Source organism: Schistocerca serialis, chromosome 4 (genome assembly GCF_023864345.2).
Source record: "Schistocerca serialis cubense isolate TAMUIC-IGC-003099 chromosome 4, iqSchSeri2.2, whole genome shotgun sequence".
NCBI classification, from domain to species: Eukaryota; Metazoa; Arthropoda; class Insecta; order Orthoptera; family Acrididae; genus Schistocerca; species Schistocerca serialis.
Window position 1 is genome coordinate 940,686,162 of NC_064641.1, and position 15,816 is coordinate 940,701,977.

Consider the following 15,816-nt stretch of genomic DNA (forward strand, 5'->3'; position numbering starts at 1 on the left):
CGCTGTTTGGCCATGATGAACTCCCGCCATAAATGGTCCTGCTTTTGTTCAGACCAATATTCTTCCGTAAATCTCTGCCTAAATTCTTCGAACGTCATTCGTTCGGTATTTAAATTTATCCCCCAGCGCTTAGCGTCACCTGCTAAGGCGCTAATTACTACATTTATCTTTTCCTGATCAGACAAGTGCTCAGGAAATAGTCTCTCGCAATTTTTGATAAAATCTAACGGATGCCACCCGTTATGTTTCTTGGCTGGATCGAAGCGTTCCTCGCCTTCTAACAGCATCGTAATTGGTGTGCCATTACAGACAACACCAGGCCTATCTTTAATTTTGCTCTCCAGATCGAAAATTCTGCCTTGAATTTTCGTAGTATTTTGTTCACAATTTTGAACACATCCAGATACTTTTTTACTTAAATCCCTTTCAGTGTCTAAAACTACCTCTTTCAATTGCGATATCCCGTGTTGACATTCGTTTACGATCTCAGTTTTAAGATCGAAAACTTTTTCGTCTACCTTAGTTTCAACCAGAGGTTCTATTTTCTCTTGAATGTTGAGAATTTCAACATCAAATCTAGTATTAATGTTACCAATTTCCTCCTGCATAGTATCCATAATTTTGTTAGTAACATCGATTTCAAATTTCAGAGTATTTACCACAGAACTTAAATTACCCACTTTTTGTTCTACCTGTTCTATTTGTTTACTAATTTTAATTCCCTGTCCTTCGACCTGTGCTTTAATCTGATCACTCTGTGTTTTGAGCTGCTCACTCTGTCCTGCAATTTGTTTGGTTAATTGTTCAAATAAATCGTTCATACTTAAAATTTTTCCACTGTTTTGTTCTACGGAATCCGTGTGTTCCGGTTCTACTTCAGAAGTTCCTTTCGGTTCTTTCTTTATCTGTGGTGAATCAAATATGTCAGTGGATTCGTTCACATACCCACTATCATCTAAAAAGTCACCCTCTACTTCCTGTTTTATTCCTTGCTGTGTTCGAGGCGATCTCAACCTTTCAATCTGTTCATTGACATGTTCGTGGTATTGTATGTACGCCAACTGTCTTTCGCTAACGCCATCTGTTATCTGGCCGCTTAAACTCCGGCTACTGCCAGCCGCATTCTCCATTTCGCTTGGCGCATTTACCCTGCCTACGTTCCTGTCCATATTGAATGCCAACTATACCACACTATTATACTTGACTCACACTGCAGTTTATTTTACTGACTTTTATTGCTATTCGTGCCACTGAACATCCACTGTTCGGTATTTCCATTAATTTGTAACCGACAACAACTGGATGTACTGTCACCGGGAAGCAACTTGTAACGCTACCGACCTGCTCGGACGTACGTTAGCTCTATACAGCCGGTACTGCAATAAGTTCACGGGCTTCACCTTATAAACAAGGATTTTAGTACATTAGTTGACCGCGTGTACCTAATAGAAGCAAGATCGGACTTGTACTCAGTCAATAACTACAGTGATGCATCAAGCAAATGTAAAGTATAATTACTCTTTCGCATGGACAAGAAGTACACACAGTAGATGCTACCTATAATTAATAATTCGGTCGCCAGCCTACTTAGGCAATGAGTGAGTTTTTCCTTGTACAAGTGGGTGCATGTACAAGCGTAGTAACACGTAGTAATGATGCGTTATATGGCAAAGTTTGGAACCAGAAAAATTCACTGAACTAAAGTTTTCTCTTTTTGTACTAATTTGGACGAGCTAAATTTACACAACACCACACAGCAATGATTACTACGAACTGCATTTTGTATATTGATCAGACTGAAATCGGGCGTGGATTACCCTAGAATTAGCAATCTTGAAAGTACACATACAATGTCACTTTTAAAGATGGAAAAACATTAATACACTTAGGATTAATATAAAATTTAGCTTTACTGGTCAAATCTGATCAAAACATTTCAAGGTTTGAAAGAATGGACAAGAGAAGGGGGGGGGGGGGGGGCCTGAAACTGTTATGGTCGTTATACTGAAACTATTAAGTACTGAAGGCAAATTTACAATCAAATTTAGCAATCTATGGATAACTACTGTTTTGTCTTACTTCTGAATAATTTAACTGTCATTATTTCTGTCTCAAATTAATTAAATAACATCGCTAACTCAATTAAAAAAAAAAAAAAACTTTCTTCCAATTTATTCATACCTTTGTTCTTTACCAACATTTGCAATAACACACAGGACTTTAAACTTCTTTATAGCATAGATTAATCTGCCGATAATTTTCATTAACACTAACATTAAACTTTCAGTTCAGGATACTCGGGTTGCACAATACGAGGTAAGGACCCAGTCTAGGACAGTGATCAGGATCAGTAATGGCTAAGGCAATTGTGGTAAAAGTCACGTTATTATTGAACAGTTAGAAACAGTTTCGACACTGGTCCACACAGATACACTTCTAAACATGAAATAAATGTTTGACCTGTGCAAGTCGGTGCGGCGGATGGCGGGCAGCGAGATAGCGAGAAGCACGTCACACATGCAAGCACGGCTAAGGCTCTCACTGCAGCGGCACTTTCCTTCTTCTTAGTGTCGTTATCTTTCCAACTTGGTGCCTCAGAATATAGCCATGCCAAGTAGTCGTCGGAATCGGTTCATCCGAGGCTCAATGGAATCCACTTTTCCTGGATAGCCGCCTCGGTACAGTACGTGTTCCTCTGACCGATACACAACTCCGACTGTTGCTCGCCTCCGACTGTAATACTGTGCCCGTTGTGCCGAACCGCGCCAGTGTGCGTTTTCCCAACTCGCCTGCCTCCACCTTTTCCTGCTCCCCTACAGGTAGGGCATTCACCACAGGTTTTCTACTACACATATCCTAATGCATTACCTACGTATGGACCCAGTGTATAAATTAAAATTTTCACATCTTACAACAGTTTAACATTAAATACACTTTCCTTTGATTACCACATAATTTGAAATCGAACATAAATAATAATATTCATTTCAAAAGTTGCTCACAGTCTCTTTAACATAACGATATAAACCGAAAAAAAAGTTCAAAGCATTGCTTACATTAATTTATCTAAATTCATAAAGAAAAAAATTATTATATGTACAGCTGTCGTTACAGGTTCCATAGAAACGTTACTCGATTTAGTAGGAGAACTCATAGAACCATTCGTTTTTCATAGGGACGCAATTTCTGTGTTAATTCGTCAATGTGAGGGAGCGAGGGATGCAGTAAAGAAGGAATAGTGCATCGGAAAGGAGATAGTCGTATCCCAAAAGAAAATCCTGTCGTTTCCATAGAAACGTTTATCGGATTAGAAGAAGATGTCATAGAACCCATAGTATTTCATAGCGACGCAATTTCTGTGTTAATTCGGCAATGTGAGACAGCGAGGAATGCAGTAACGAATGAATAGTGCGTCGGAATGGAGATACTCGTATCCCAAGAAAAATCCAGTCGTTTCCATAGAAACGTTACTCGATTTTGAAGGAGAAGTCATAGAACCCATAGCATTTCAAAGCGTCGCAATTTCTGTATTAATTCGTCAATGTGAGGGAGGGAAGGATGCAGTAAAGAAGGAATAGTGCATCGGAAAGGAGATACTCGTATCCCAAACGAAAATCCGGTCGTTTTCATAGAAAAGTTACTCGATTTAGAAGGAGACTAGAACACATAGTATTTCATACCGACGCAATTTCTGTGTTAATTTGTCAATGTGAGGGAGAGAAAGATGCAGTAAAGAAGGCATAGTGCTTCGGAAAGGACATAATCGTATCCCAAAAGAAAATCCTGTCGTTTCCAAAGAAACGTTACTCGGTTTAGAAGAAGTAGTCATAGAACAATTAGTATTTCATAGCGACGCAATTTCTGTGTTAATGCGTCAATGTGAGGGAGCGAAGGATGCAGTAAAGAAGGAACAGTGCCTCGGAAAGGAGATACTAGTATCCCAAAAGAAAATCATGTCGTTTCCATAGAAACATTACTCGATTTAGAAGGAAAAGCCATAGAACCCATAGTATTTCATAGTGACGCAATTTCTGTGTTAATTCGTCAATGTTAGGGTGCGAGGGATGCAGTAAAGAAGGAATAGTGCATCGGAAAGGAGATACTCGTAACCCTAATGGAAATCCTGTCCTTTCCATAGAAACGTTACTCGATTTAGAAGGCGAAGTCATAGAACCCATAGTATTTAATAGCGAAGCAATTTCTTTGTTAATTCGTCAAAGTGAGGAAGCGCGGGATGCAGAAAAGATGGAATAGTGCACTGGAAAGGAGATATTCGTATCCCAAAAGAAAATCCTGTCGTTTCCATGGAAACGTAACTCGATTTAGAAGGAGAAGTCATAGACCACATAATAATTCAATGCGCCGCAGTTTCTGTGTTAATTCGTCAATGTGAGGGAGCGAGTGATGCAGTAAAGAAGGAATAGTGCATAGGGAAGGAGATACTCGTATCCCAAAAGAAAATCCTGTCGTTTCCATAGAAACGTTTATCGGATTGGGAGAAGAAATCATAGAACCCATAGTATTTCATAGCGACGCAATTTCTGTGTTAATTCGGCAATGTGAGACAGCGAGGAATGCAGTAAAGAATGAATAGTGAATCGGAATGGAGATACTCGTATCCCAAGAAAAATCCAGTCGTTTCCATAGAAACGTTACTCGATTTAGAAGGGGAAGTCATAGAACCCATTGTATTTCAAAGCGACGCAATTTCTGTATTAATTCGTCAATGTGAGGGAGGGAAGGATGCAGTAAAGAAGGAATAGTGCATCGGAAAGGAGATACTCGTATCCTAAACGTAAATCCTGTTGTTTTCATAGGAAAGTTACTCGATTTAGAAGGAGACTAGAACACATAGTATTTCATACCGGCGCAATTTCTGTGTTAATTAGTCAATGTGAGGGAGAGAATGATGCAGTAAAGAAGGAATAGTGCATCGGAAAGGAGATAATCGTATCCCAAAAGAAAATCCTGTCGTTTCCATAGAAACGTTACTCGATTTAGAATGAGAAGCCATAGAACACATAGTATTTCAAAGCGACGCAATTTCTTTTGTTAATTCGTCAATGTGAGGGAGCGAGGGATGCAGTAAAGAAGGAATAGTGCATCGGAAAGGAGATTCTCGTATCCCAAATGGAAATCCTGTCGTTTCCATAGAAACGTTACTCGATTTAGAATGGGAAGTCATAGAACCCATAGTATTTAATAGTGAAGCAATTTATGTGTTAATTCGTCAATGTGAGGGAGCGAGGGATGCTGTAAAGAAGGAATAGTGCATAGGAAAGGAGTTACTCGTATCCCAAAAGAAAATCCTGTCGTTTCCATAGAAGCGTTACTCGATCTAGAAGGAGAAGTCATAGAACCCATAGTATTTCATAGCGACGCAATTTCTGTGTTAATGCGTCAATGTGACGGGGCGAGGAATGCAGTGAAGAAGGAATAGTGCATCGGAAAGGAGATACTCGTATCCCAAAAGAAAATCCTGTCGTTTCCATAGTAACGTAACTCGATTTAGAAGCAGAAGTCATAGACCACATAGTATATCATAGCGCCGCAATTTCTGTGTTAATTCGTCAATGTGAGGGCGCGAGGGATGCAGTAAAGAAGGAATAGTGCATCGGAAAGGAGATACTCGTATTCCAAATGAAATGTCTTGTGACAGCCAGAGCGAGAGCACCAGCAGCAGCGAGTACTGTTTGTATAAAGCGTTTATTTTGCATTTTGTTTACGACCTTCCACTAAGGAAGGGATTCTATTTGTGTTTATCTGCTCTGCATAGTAACTAACAGTTCTTGAAAAAACTTTACGTAGTTTTCGTGTTAGATTTCTTAGTGTTTTCTTGATCGTTTAGAACAGAAAGCGCCCTAAAACCGTCTTTTGTTTGTTTCGCGGCCGTTAGCCACTAGTCACTCGAATCAGCAGTTGTCTTGTGACAGCCAGAGCGAGAGCACCAGCAGCAGCGAGTACTGTTTGTATAAAGCGTTTTTGTACTTATTTGCTGCGCTTAGCTTTTAAATAGTTTTTCTGGGAAAACCTAGCGTAGTTTTCGCGTCTCGTATTTCAGTGAGTGTTTCTTGATTATCAGAGTAGCTCATCAGAGGATTATCTTGGGAATTTGTCACCGTATAGAGTAGGGTAAACATAGTCATGTGTAGGGACTGTGGTTGTTGTGAGCGGACGCAAGGAGAATTGGCCACTCTTCGGGGGCAGGTGGAGGCTTTGTCTGTTAGGCTCATCGAGCTCGAGGCGCAGGCGTCGGCTCGTAGTGGCGTTGGGGCAACTGTGGTGAGACCTATGCCTACTTCGGTGGCCTTGGAATCACATGGAACCCCTGATGTCGCTGCGTCTTCCGGCAGTGAGCATCTTACCGGTCAGCCATCACTCCAGGGTGAATGGCGGACAGTGGTGGGCTCGCGCGTGCCTGGCCGAAAGGCGAAGGTGGGATCTGGCCGCGTGGCAGCTGCCTTACCCCTTTCCAACAGGTACGGGGTGCTTCCTAGTGGTGATGACATCGTTTCCGAGCCACCACAGGATGCCTCGCCTGTTGGGCCAGTGGCCGATTCTCCGGCAAGGTCCCGACAGTCACAGAGGGCGGGCCTATTAGTTATAGGGAGCTCCAACGTTAGGCGGGTTATGGAGCCCCTCAGGAAAATAGCGGGTAGGTCGGGGAAGAATGCCAGTGTGCACTCGGTGTGCTTGCCGGGGGGTCTCGTCCGTAATGTGGAGGAGGCCCTTCCGGCAGCTATTGAACGCACTGGGTGTGACCGGCTGCAGATAGTAGCACATGTCGGAACGAATGACGCCTGCCGCTTGGGTTCTGAGGCCATCCTTGGTTCCTTCCGGCGGCTGGCTGATTTGGTGAAGACAACCAGCATCGCACGCGGAGTGCAAGCTGAGCTTAATATCTGCAGCATAGTGCCCAGAGTCGATCGCGGTCCTCTGGTTTGGAGCCGTGTGGAGGGTCTAAACCAGAGGCTCAGACGACTCTGCGACTATAATGGTTGCAAATTCGTCGACCTCCGTTATTGGGTGGAGAACTGTAGGGCCCCCCTAGACAGGTCAGGCGTGCACTACACACCGGAAGCAGCTACTAGGGTAGCAGAGTACGTGTGGCGTGCACACGGGGGTTTTTTAGGTTAGAGGGACCCCCCCTTGGGCGTAACGATAAAATACCTGACGGCTTACCAGAGAGGACATTATCATCGTTGATAAAGAACGTCCGTCCTCAGAGACCAAAAACAGGAAAAGTTAACGTAATATTGGTAAACTGCAGGAGTATCCAGGGCAAGGTTCCTGAATTAGTATCTCTTATTGAAGGAAATAGTGCGCATATAGTATTAGGAACGGAAAGTTGGTTAAAACCGGAAGTGAACAGTAACGAAATCCTAGACACAGAATGGAATATATACCGGAAGGATAGGATAAACGCCAATGGTGGAGGAGTATTTATAGCAGTAAAGAATTCAATAATATCCAGTGAAGTTATTAGCGAATGCGAATGTGAAATAATCTGGGTTAAGTTAAGTATCAAAGGTGGGTCAGATATGATAGTCGGATGCTTCTATAGACCACCTGCATCAGCAACCGTAGTAGTTGAGCGCCTCAGAGAGAACCTGCAGAACGTCGTGAAGAAGTTTCGTGATCATACTATTGTAATTGGGGGAGACTTCAATCTACCAGGTATAGAATGGGATAGTCACACAATCAGAACTGGAGCCAGGGACAGAGACTCTTGTGACATTATCCTGACTGCCTTGTCCGAGAATTACTTCGAGCAGATAGTTAGAGAACCAACTCGTGAAGCTAACGTTTTAGACCTCATAGCAACAAATAGACCGGAACTTTTCGACTCCGTGAATGTAGAAGAGGGTATCAGTGATCATAAGTCAGTGGTTGCATCAATGACTACAAGTGTAATAAGAAATGCCAAGAAAGGAAGGAAAATATATTTGCTTAAGAAGAGTGATAGGGCACAAATCGCAGAATATCTGAGTGACCACCATCAAACGTTCATTTCTGAGGAAGAGGATGTGGAACAAAAATGGAAAAAATTCAGAAACATCGTCCAGTACGCCTTAGATAAGTTCGTACCGACTAAGGTCCAAAGCGAGGGGAAAGATCCTCCGTGGTATAACAATCATGTACGAAAGGTACTACGGAAACAAAGAAAGCTTCATCATAGGTTTAAGAGTAGTCGAATCATAGCTGATAAGGAAAAGCTGAACGAAGCGAAAAAGAGCGTAAAGAGAGCAATGAGAGAAGCATTCAACGAATTCGAACATAAAACATTGGCAAACAATCTAAACAAGAACCCTAAAAAGTTTTGGTCATATGTAAAATCGGTAAGCGGATCTAAATCCCCTATTCAGTCACTCGTTGACCACGATGGCACCGAAACAGAGGACGACCAAAGAAAGGCAGAAATACTGAATTCAGTGTTCCGAAACTGTTTCACTGCGGAAAATCGTAACACGGTCCCTGACTTCAGCCGTCGCACGGACGCCAAAATGGAAAATATTGAAATAAACGATATCGGAATTGAAAAACAACTGCTATCACTTAGTAGCGGAAAAGCATCCGGACCAGACGAGATACCCTTAAGATTCTACAGTGATTATGCTAAAGAACTTGCCCCCTTTCTATCAGCAATTTATCGTAGATCGCTGGAAGAACGTAAAGTACCTAGCGACTGGAAGAAAGCGCAGGTCGTTCCCATTTTCAAGAAGGGTCATAAATCAGATGCGAATAATTATAGGCCTATTTCGCTTACGTCAATCTGTTGTAGAATAATGGAACATGTTTTGTGTTCTCGTATTATGACGTTCTTAGATAATACAAATCTCCTTCATCATAACCAACATGGATTCCGCAAACAGAGATCATGTGAAACTCAGCTCGCCCTATTTGCCCAAGAAATTCACAGTGCCGTAGACACTGGCGAGCAGATTGATGCCGTATTCCTGGACTTCAGGAAGGCATTTGATACGGTTCCGCACTTACGTTTAGTGAAAAAAATACGAGCTTACGGGATATCGGACCAGGTTTGTGATTGGATTCAGGATTTCCTAGAAGAAAGAACACAACATGTCATTCTTAACGGTTCAAAATCTGCAGATGTAGAGGTAATTTCGGGAGTACCGCAGGGAAGCGTGATAGGACCTTTATTGTTTACAATATACATAAATGACTTAGTTGACAACATCGGTAGCTCCGTGAGGCTATTTGCAGATGACACGGTTGTCTACAAGAAAGTAGCAACATCAGAAGACTCGTACGTACTCCAGGAGGACCTGCAGAGGATTAATGCATGGTGCGACAGCTGGCAGCTTTCCCTAAACGTAGATAAATGTAATATAATGCGCATACATAGGGGCAGAAATCCATTCCAGTACGATTATGCCATAGGTGGTAAATCATTGGAAGCGGTAACGACCGTAAAATACTTAGGAGTTACTATCCGGAGCGATCTGAAGTGGAATGATCACATAAAACAAATAGTGGGAAAAGCAGGCCCCAGGTTGAGATTCATAGGAAGAATTCTAAGAAAATGTGACTCATCGACGAAAGAAGTAGCTTACAAAACGCTTGTTCGTCCGATTCTTGAGTATTGCTCATCAGTATGGGACCCTTACCAGGTTGGATTAATAGAAGAGATAGACATGATCCAGCGAAAAGCAGCGCGATTCGTCATGGGGACATTTAGTCAGCGCGAGAGCGTTACGGAGATGCTGAACAAGCTCCAGTGGCGGACACTTCAAGAAAGGCGTTACGCAATACGGAGAGGTTTATTATCGAAATTACGAGAGAGCATATTCCGGGAAGAGATGGGCAACATATTACTACCGCCCACATATATCTCGCGTAATGATCACAACGAAAAGATCCGAGAAATTAGAGCAAATACGGAGACTTACAAGCAGTCGTTCTTCCCACGCACAATTCGTGAATGGAACAGGGAAGGGGGGATCAGATAGTGGTACAATAAGTACCCTCCGCCACACACCGTAAGGTGGCTCGCGGAGTATAAATGTAGATGTAGATCCTGTCGTTTCCATAGAAACGTTACTCGATTTAGAAGGGGAAGTCATAGAACTCATAGTATTTCATAGCGACGCAATTTCTGTGTTAATTCGTCAATGTGAGGGAGCGAGGGATGCATTAAAGAAGGTATAGTGCATCGGAAAGGATATACTCGTACCCCAAAAGAAAATCCTGTAGTTTCTGTGGAAACGTTACTCGATTTAGAAGGAGAGGTCATAGAACCCATAGTATGTCATAGCCTTGCATTTTCTGTGTTAATTCGTCAATGTGAGGGAGCGAGTCATGCAGTAAGGAAGCTATAGTGCATCGGAAAGGAGATACTCGTACCCCGAAAGAAAATCCTGTCGTTTCCATAGAAACGTTACTCTATTTAGAAGGAGAAGTCATAGAACCTATAGTATTTCATTGCGACGCAAAATCTGTGTTAATTCGTCAATGTGAGGGAGCGGGGGAGGCAGTAAAGAAGCAATAGTGCATCGGAAAGGAGATACACGTGTCCCAAAAGAGAATCCTGTCGTTTCCATAGAAACGTTACTCGGTTGAGAAGGATATGATGAATCATGCAGCGTAACTTGCTGTGACAGTGCGAGAGAGAGACAAAGATATTGTTTGTTACTCTGTGGCGGACAGCGCTCACATAATTATTCTTAGGTTATAGTTTTTGTTTGTTCCGGTTAAGAGTAATTTTAGTAGAGGAGAGCCATGCTTTTGATGTAAAAAATCGACGCCATTGCGTGGTTTTGATTCACATTGTAAAATACACTCCTGGAAATAAGAACACCGTGAATTCATTGTCCCAGGAAGGGGAAACTTTATTGACACATTCCTGGGGTCAGATACATCACATGATCATACTGACAGTACCACAGGCACATAGACACAGGCAACAGAGCATGCACAATGTCGGCATTAGTACAGTGTATATCCACCTTTCGCAGCAATGCAGGCTGCTATTCTCCCATGGAGACGATCGTAGAGATGCTGGATGTAGTCCTGTGTAACGGCTTGTCATGCCATTTCCACCTGGCGCCTCAGTTGGACCAGCGTTCGTGCTGGACGTGCAGAACGTGTGAGACGACGCTTCATCCAGTCCCAAACATGCTCAATGGGGGACAGATCCGGAGATCTTGCTGGCCAGGGTAGTTGACTTACACCTTCTAGAGCACGTTGGGTGGCACGGGATACATGCGGACGTGCATTGTCCTGTTGGAACAGCAAGTTCCCTTGCCGGTCTAGGAATGGTAGAACGATGGGTTCGATGACGGTTTGGATGTACCGTGCACTATTCAGTGTCCCCTCGACGATCACCAGTGGTGTACGGCCAGTGTAGGAGATCGCTCCCCACACCATGATGCCGGGTGTTGGCCCTGTGTGCCTCGGTCGTATGCAGTCCTGATTGTGGCACTCACCTGCACGGCGCCAAACACGCATACGACCATCATTGGCACCAAGGCAGAAGCGACTCTCATCGCTGAAGACGACACGTCTCCATTCGTCGCTCCATTCACGCCTGTCGCGACACCACTGGAGGCGGGCTGCACGATGTTGGGGCGTGAGCGGAAGACGGCCTAACGGTGTGCGGGACCGTAGCCCAGCTTCATGGAGACGGTTGCGAATGGTCCTCGCCGATACTCCAGGAGCAACAGTGTCCCTAATTTGCTGGGAAGTGGCGGTGCGGTCCCCTACGGCACTGCGTAGGATCCTACATTCTTGGCGTGCATCCGTGCGTCGCTGCGGTCCGGTCCCAGGTCGACGGGCACGTGCACCTTCCGCCGACCACTGGTGACAACATCGATGTACTGTGGAGACCTCACGCCCCACGTGTTGAGCAATTCGGCGGTACATCCACCCGGCCTCCCGCATGCCCACTATACGCCCTCGCTCAAAGTCCGTCAACTGCACATACGGTTCACGTCCACGCTGTCGCGGCATGCTACCAGTGTTAAAGACTGCGATGGAGCTCCGTATGCCACGGCAAACTGGCTGACACTGACGGCGGCGGTGCACAAATGCTGCGCAGCTAGCGCCATTCGACGGCCAACACCGCGGTTCCTGGTGTGTCCGCTGTGCCGTGCGTGTGATCATTGCTTGTACAGCCCTCTCGCAGTGTCAGGAGCAAGTATGGTGGGTCTGACACACCGGTGTCAATGTGTTCTTTTTTCCATTTCCAGGAGTGTATAAGTGCATATGGAAGGAAATCAGTTAATAGAACAATAAAATATTGTTCATTTCAAGAAGGTACGTCTTATTATACACCCAGCGATGTACTGCTATTGTGATTTGCTAATAAACACCAGTTGAGAACAGTTCCGACGGGAGCGTTCAGTTCTAGTGAAATAGTTCGATGTTTTCTTCGGTAAAGAAGTCACTTCATGGATCATTCAAATCCACAACAGTAACTGGACATTTCTCAGAACTGAAAGCAATCTGATTGCTATGCAACAGAGCCCCGAAGAATATTTCTCCGTATTTTGGTTACCACTTTCAGCTCAACACGGTATCTGCAGCATCTGGAGCAGATTTCTACAACAGCGGAAGCGTGTAATATCCATCAGTTTCACACACCGCCCTGTGTACGCTGTATGTATTTACCCACAGCAGAGAACATACAGTTACTCACACAAATAGAAAGACAATACTAGGTGGTGTGGGGAAACATTTCAGTATAATGGCCCTGTAGAGCTAAACAGTAATTAGCCTAGTAATAAGACTAGTCGTTATAAATGTCTACCGTTAGACAGGACACGATCCTGATACAACACTCATAGTGAACCTGCAATACAAATATGTTAGTAATTTAGTAAGTAATGTTTCACTGTGTGTATAACATTTGAATTACTAGCTTTCTTGAGCATTTATGCATTGTAGTGACCCCTCATGTAGAAATTTTCTAAGTATAAATAGAGTTGCTATATTACTTTTACTAGAATTCCAGTATTTCAGTAGATATAGTAAGACAACATTTTATGTGTTATCTATGCACTGTTTTTGTGTCACATTGTGAAGTGTACATTAACAGCATTAGGACATTAACGTTTTTGCGTGTGTAAAAGTTTAATAGTCACTTTTGTAGGACTTATTTAGAGGAGAAACTGTCAATTGCTCATTTACATGGTGATAACTAGATCTATGTTCAAAGCCAATAAGCAAGCACGCATCACAATGCCACAAAATGAATTAAATAGTGTGAATGCATCGTCAACTAGTGCCACAGAATTTAATACCGCCGTAGTTAGCGATATGTCAATTATGGCTGAGCAACCAGCAATAGTTAATGCGCTCATGCCGTCGACACAAACGGTTGCTAGTTCCGACATTCATATGTCGAAAGAAATCCAGAGAAATATGCAGCAACCAACAAACAACATGAATTTCATCTCTGACACAGACGCGTGCGAAAACGAAATGCCTGTATCAAAAATTGTGTCGGTACAATCCTCATTAAGCCCAGTGCAATCGCCAATTGCTGAGAATACCGATTTGTTATCCCAGCTGATGTCAAGTTTGACTGTCATAACACAAGGGATTAAAGCATTGGAAACCACGCAATCTAATCTTGCAACGGCACAATCCACGTTTGCAAACGACATGAATCGTAGATTCCAGGCATTGGAGAGTGCGCAATTTAATTTGGCTCAGGAGCAATCTAATAAACTAAAAGAAATAAATGATAAGATTACTGAAAAATTCCAGAGTTTGGAAATAAAGCAGAGTCACTTGATTACCAGTCAGGCACAACTCATAGTTACACAAGAACAACAGTATCAGGAATTAACAAACAAATACAAAGACATCTTATGTCGTCAAGATACACTAAATCATCAAGTGCAAGAAGTTATTCATGTACAGAACACTATTGCGCAAGACGTGACTACAATTAAGCACGATAACGAGCAAGCTGTCATTGAGCTTACTCGGAGGATAGACACTCTCAGTCTCGAAGGCGAGAAACACATAGAGAAACTTTTCAATGAACATAAGATCGCATTTTCTAAGGACATTGAAGATTGGGCGAAAGAGCAAACCGAGACAGTGCGAAATTCTGTTGACAAAACCTTTAAAGAAACGGTTTCTAACGTGCAAGTTAACAACGAAGCTGCACAAGAACCACTTAAAGCAGAAGTTAAAGAGATTAAGGAGAATATAGGAGATGAATTTCCTGCTTGGAAAGCAAAGATATAAAATACATTAAAAGCATGCCAGCAGGGTCTAGTTAATACTAGAGGGGCACATACTACTTGCAGTTTATCAAAAGCAGACATTATTCCTGATGAAACCAGTGAAACCGAATCCATGCAACAATATCCATGTACTGGTGCATATTTACGTAATCAACCAGAAACAAAATATCGAGATTATCATTCACCGCGTAGTAGCCACCAGAATACACCTATGACTATGAATGAAGAAAAAATGCTTAAATATCGTGAATTCCAGATATTTATTCCCGAAAGGAAGTCGATCAATCCCGTGGTATTTATCAAGCAATTTAAAGGGATATTGCCGCGAATGTGGACTGAGCAACAAAAAATTATGTACGTTGCAGGATTCATACATGGAGATGGATCGATGTGGGCGTCAGAAGCATCCGATTGGTGTCAAGATTATGACCAATTTGAACGCGCTTTCTTGCACAAATACTGGAATAAGGGAGTACAAGAAAGACTACGTAAGGAACTTTTTGACCCACAACCTTCTTCTTTCAAAAATGGATCTTTAAGAAAGGATTTCGAGAAGTATATAAATAAAAGTAAATACTGGAATGAACCAATCCCGACGCAGGATATCATTCGAATATTAAAGGGCAAACTTCCACTTGAAGTTAAGGAAAAACTTCTACATGTGCCTGAACGACATGTGGAAGATTTTCTAGCCACATTGGATTCAATAGACATTCTGTTCGAAGAATCTCGTGTGCGCTATAACCAACCAAGTTACCAACCTAACAAATACAATAGTAACAACAAACAGTATGGAAACAAACCTTTTGCACACAATTCACCAAATCCACAGGTGAATTATTTCCAGAACAACGTGCAATTTGGTAACGAAAATCCCGACCAGTGTAATCATGACCAATAATGTGAACAAACATATAAACGGAAATGGAGGAAGAATAATAAGAAGAGGAAAGGATACTATCAAGAAGGGAATTATCAGCAAAAACGCCGATATCAGCAACCAACCCATGAATATCACAACCAACCACAAACTTCAGGTTGGGTACCAAATGATAATGCAGATGAATGGAGAAATCAACCACCAATAATAACCGACGTAACGGAGCAGACATCTACTAATAATGGACAATCGTCAAACTAAACTCGACTGTCAGAAGCCCCGACGGTGCAGTCGAGGAAGTTTTCAGGGGCGAAAATTCGAGCGTCAAATTTTTCCGGTACAATGAAGGCAGATTATTAATAGAAGAACTTCAGCAGGATATGATGCCTTGTCAAGAGGAACATATCACTGTATCTGTTGCGAAAATTCAGGCGGCGATTGAAGGCATTACTGTGCAAGTTACTTTAGATACAGGAGCAGCAGTAAATGTCATTTTTGAGAAGTTATTTCAAAGAATACTTCAGAAAGCAAATGCACCGATTTTTCCTGGTCAATGTTGTAGAATTGTAGGTCCTACTGGTCATAAGTCTTCTCAGGTTAAAGTGCAGAGTCAACTCCAGTTAGATATAGGAAATGTAGCTATAAATTGCACGTTCCTTGTAATAAAAAAATTGGTTGAGGACTGTATCCTGGGTATAGATGAATTTAGAGAGAGAA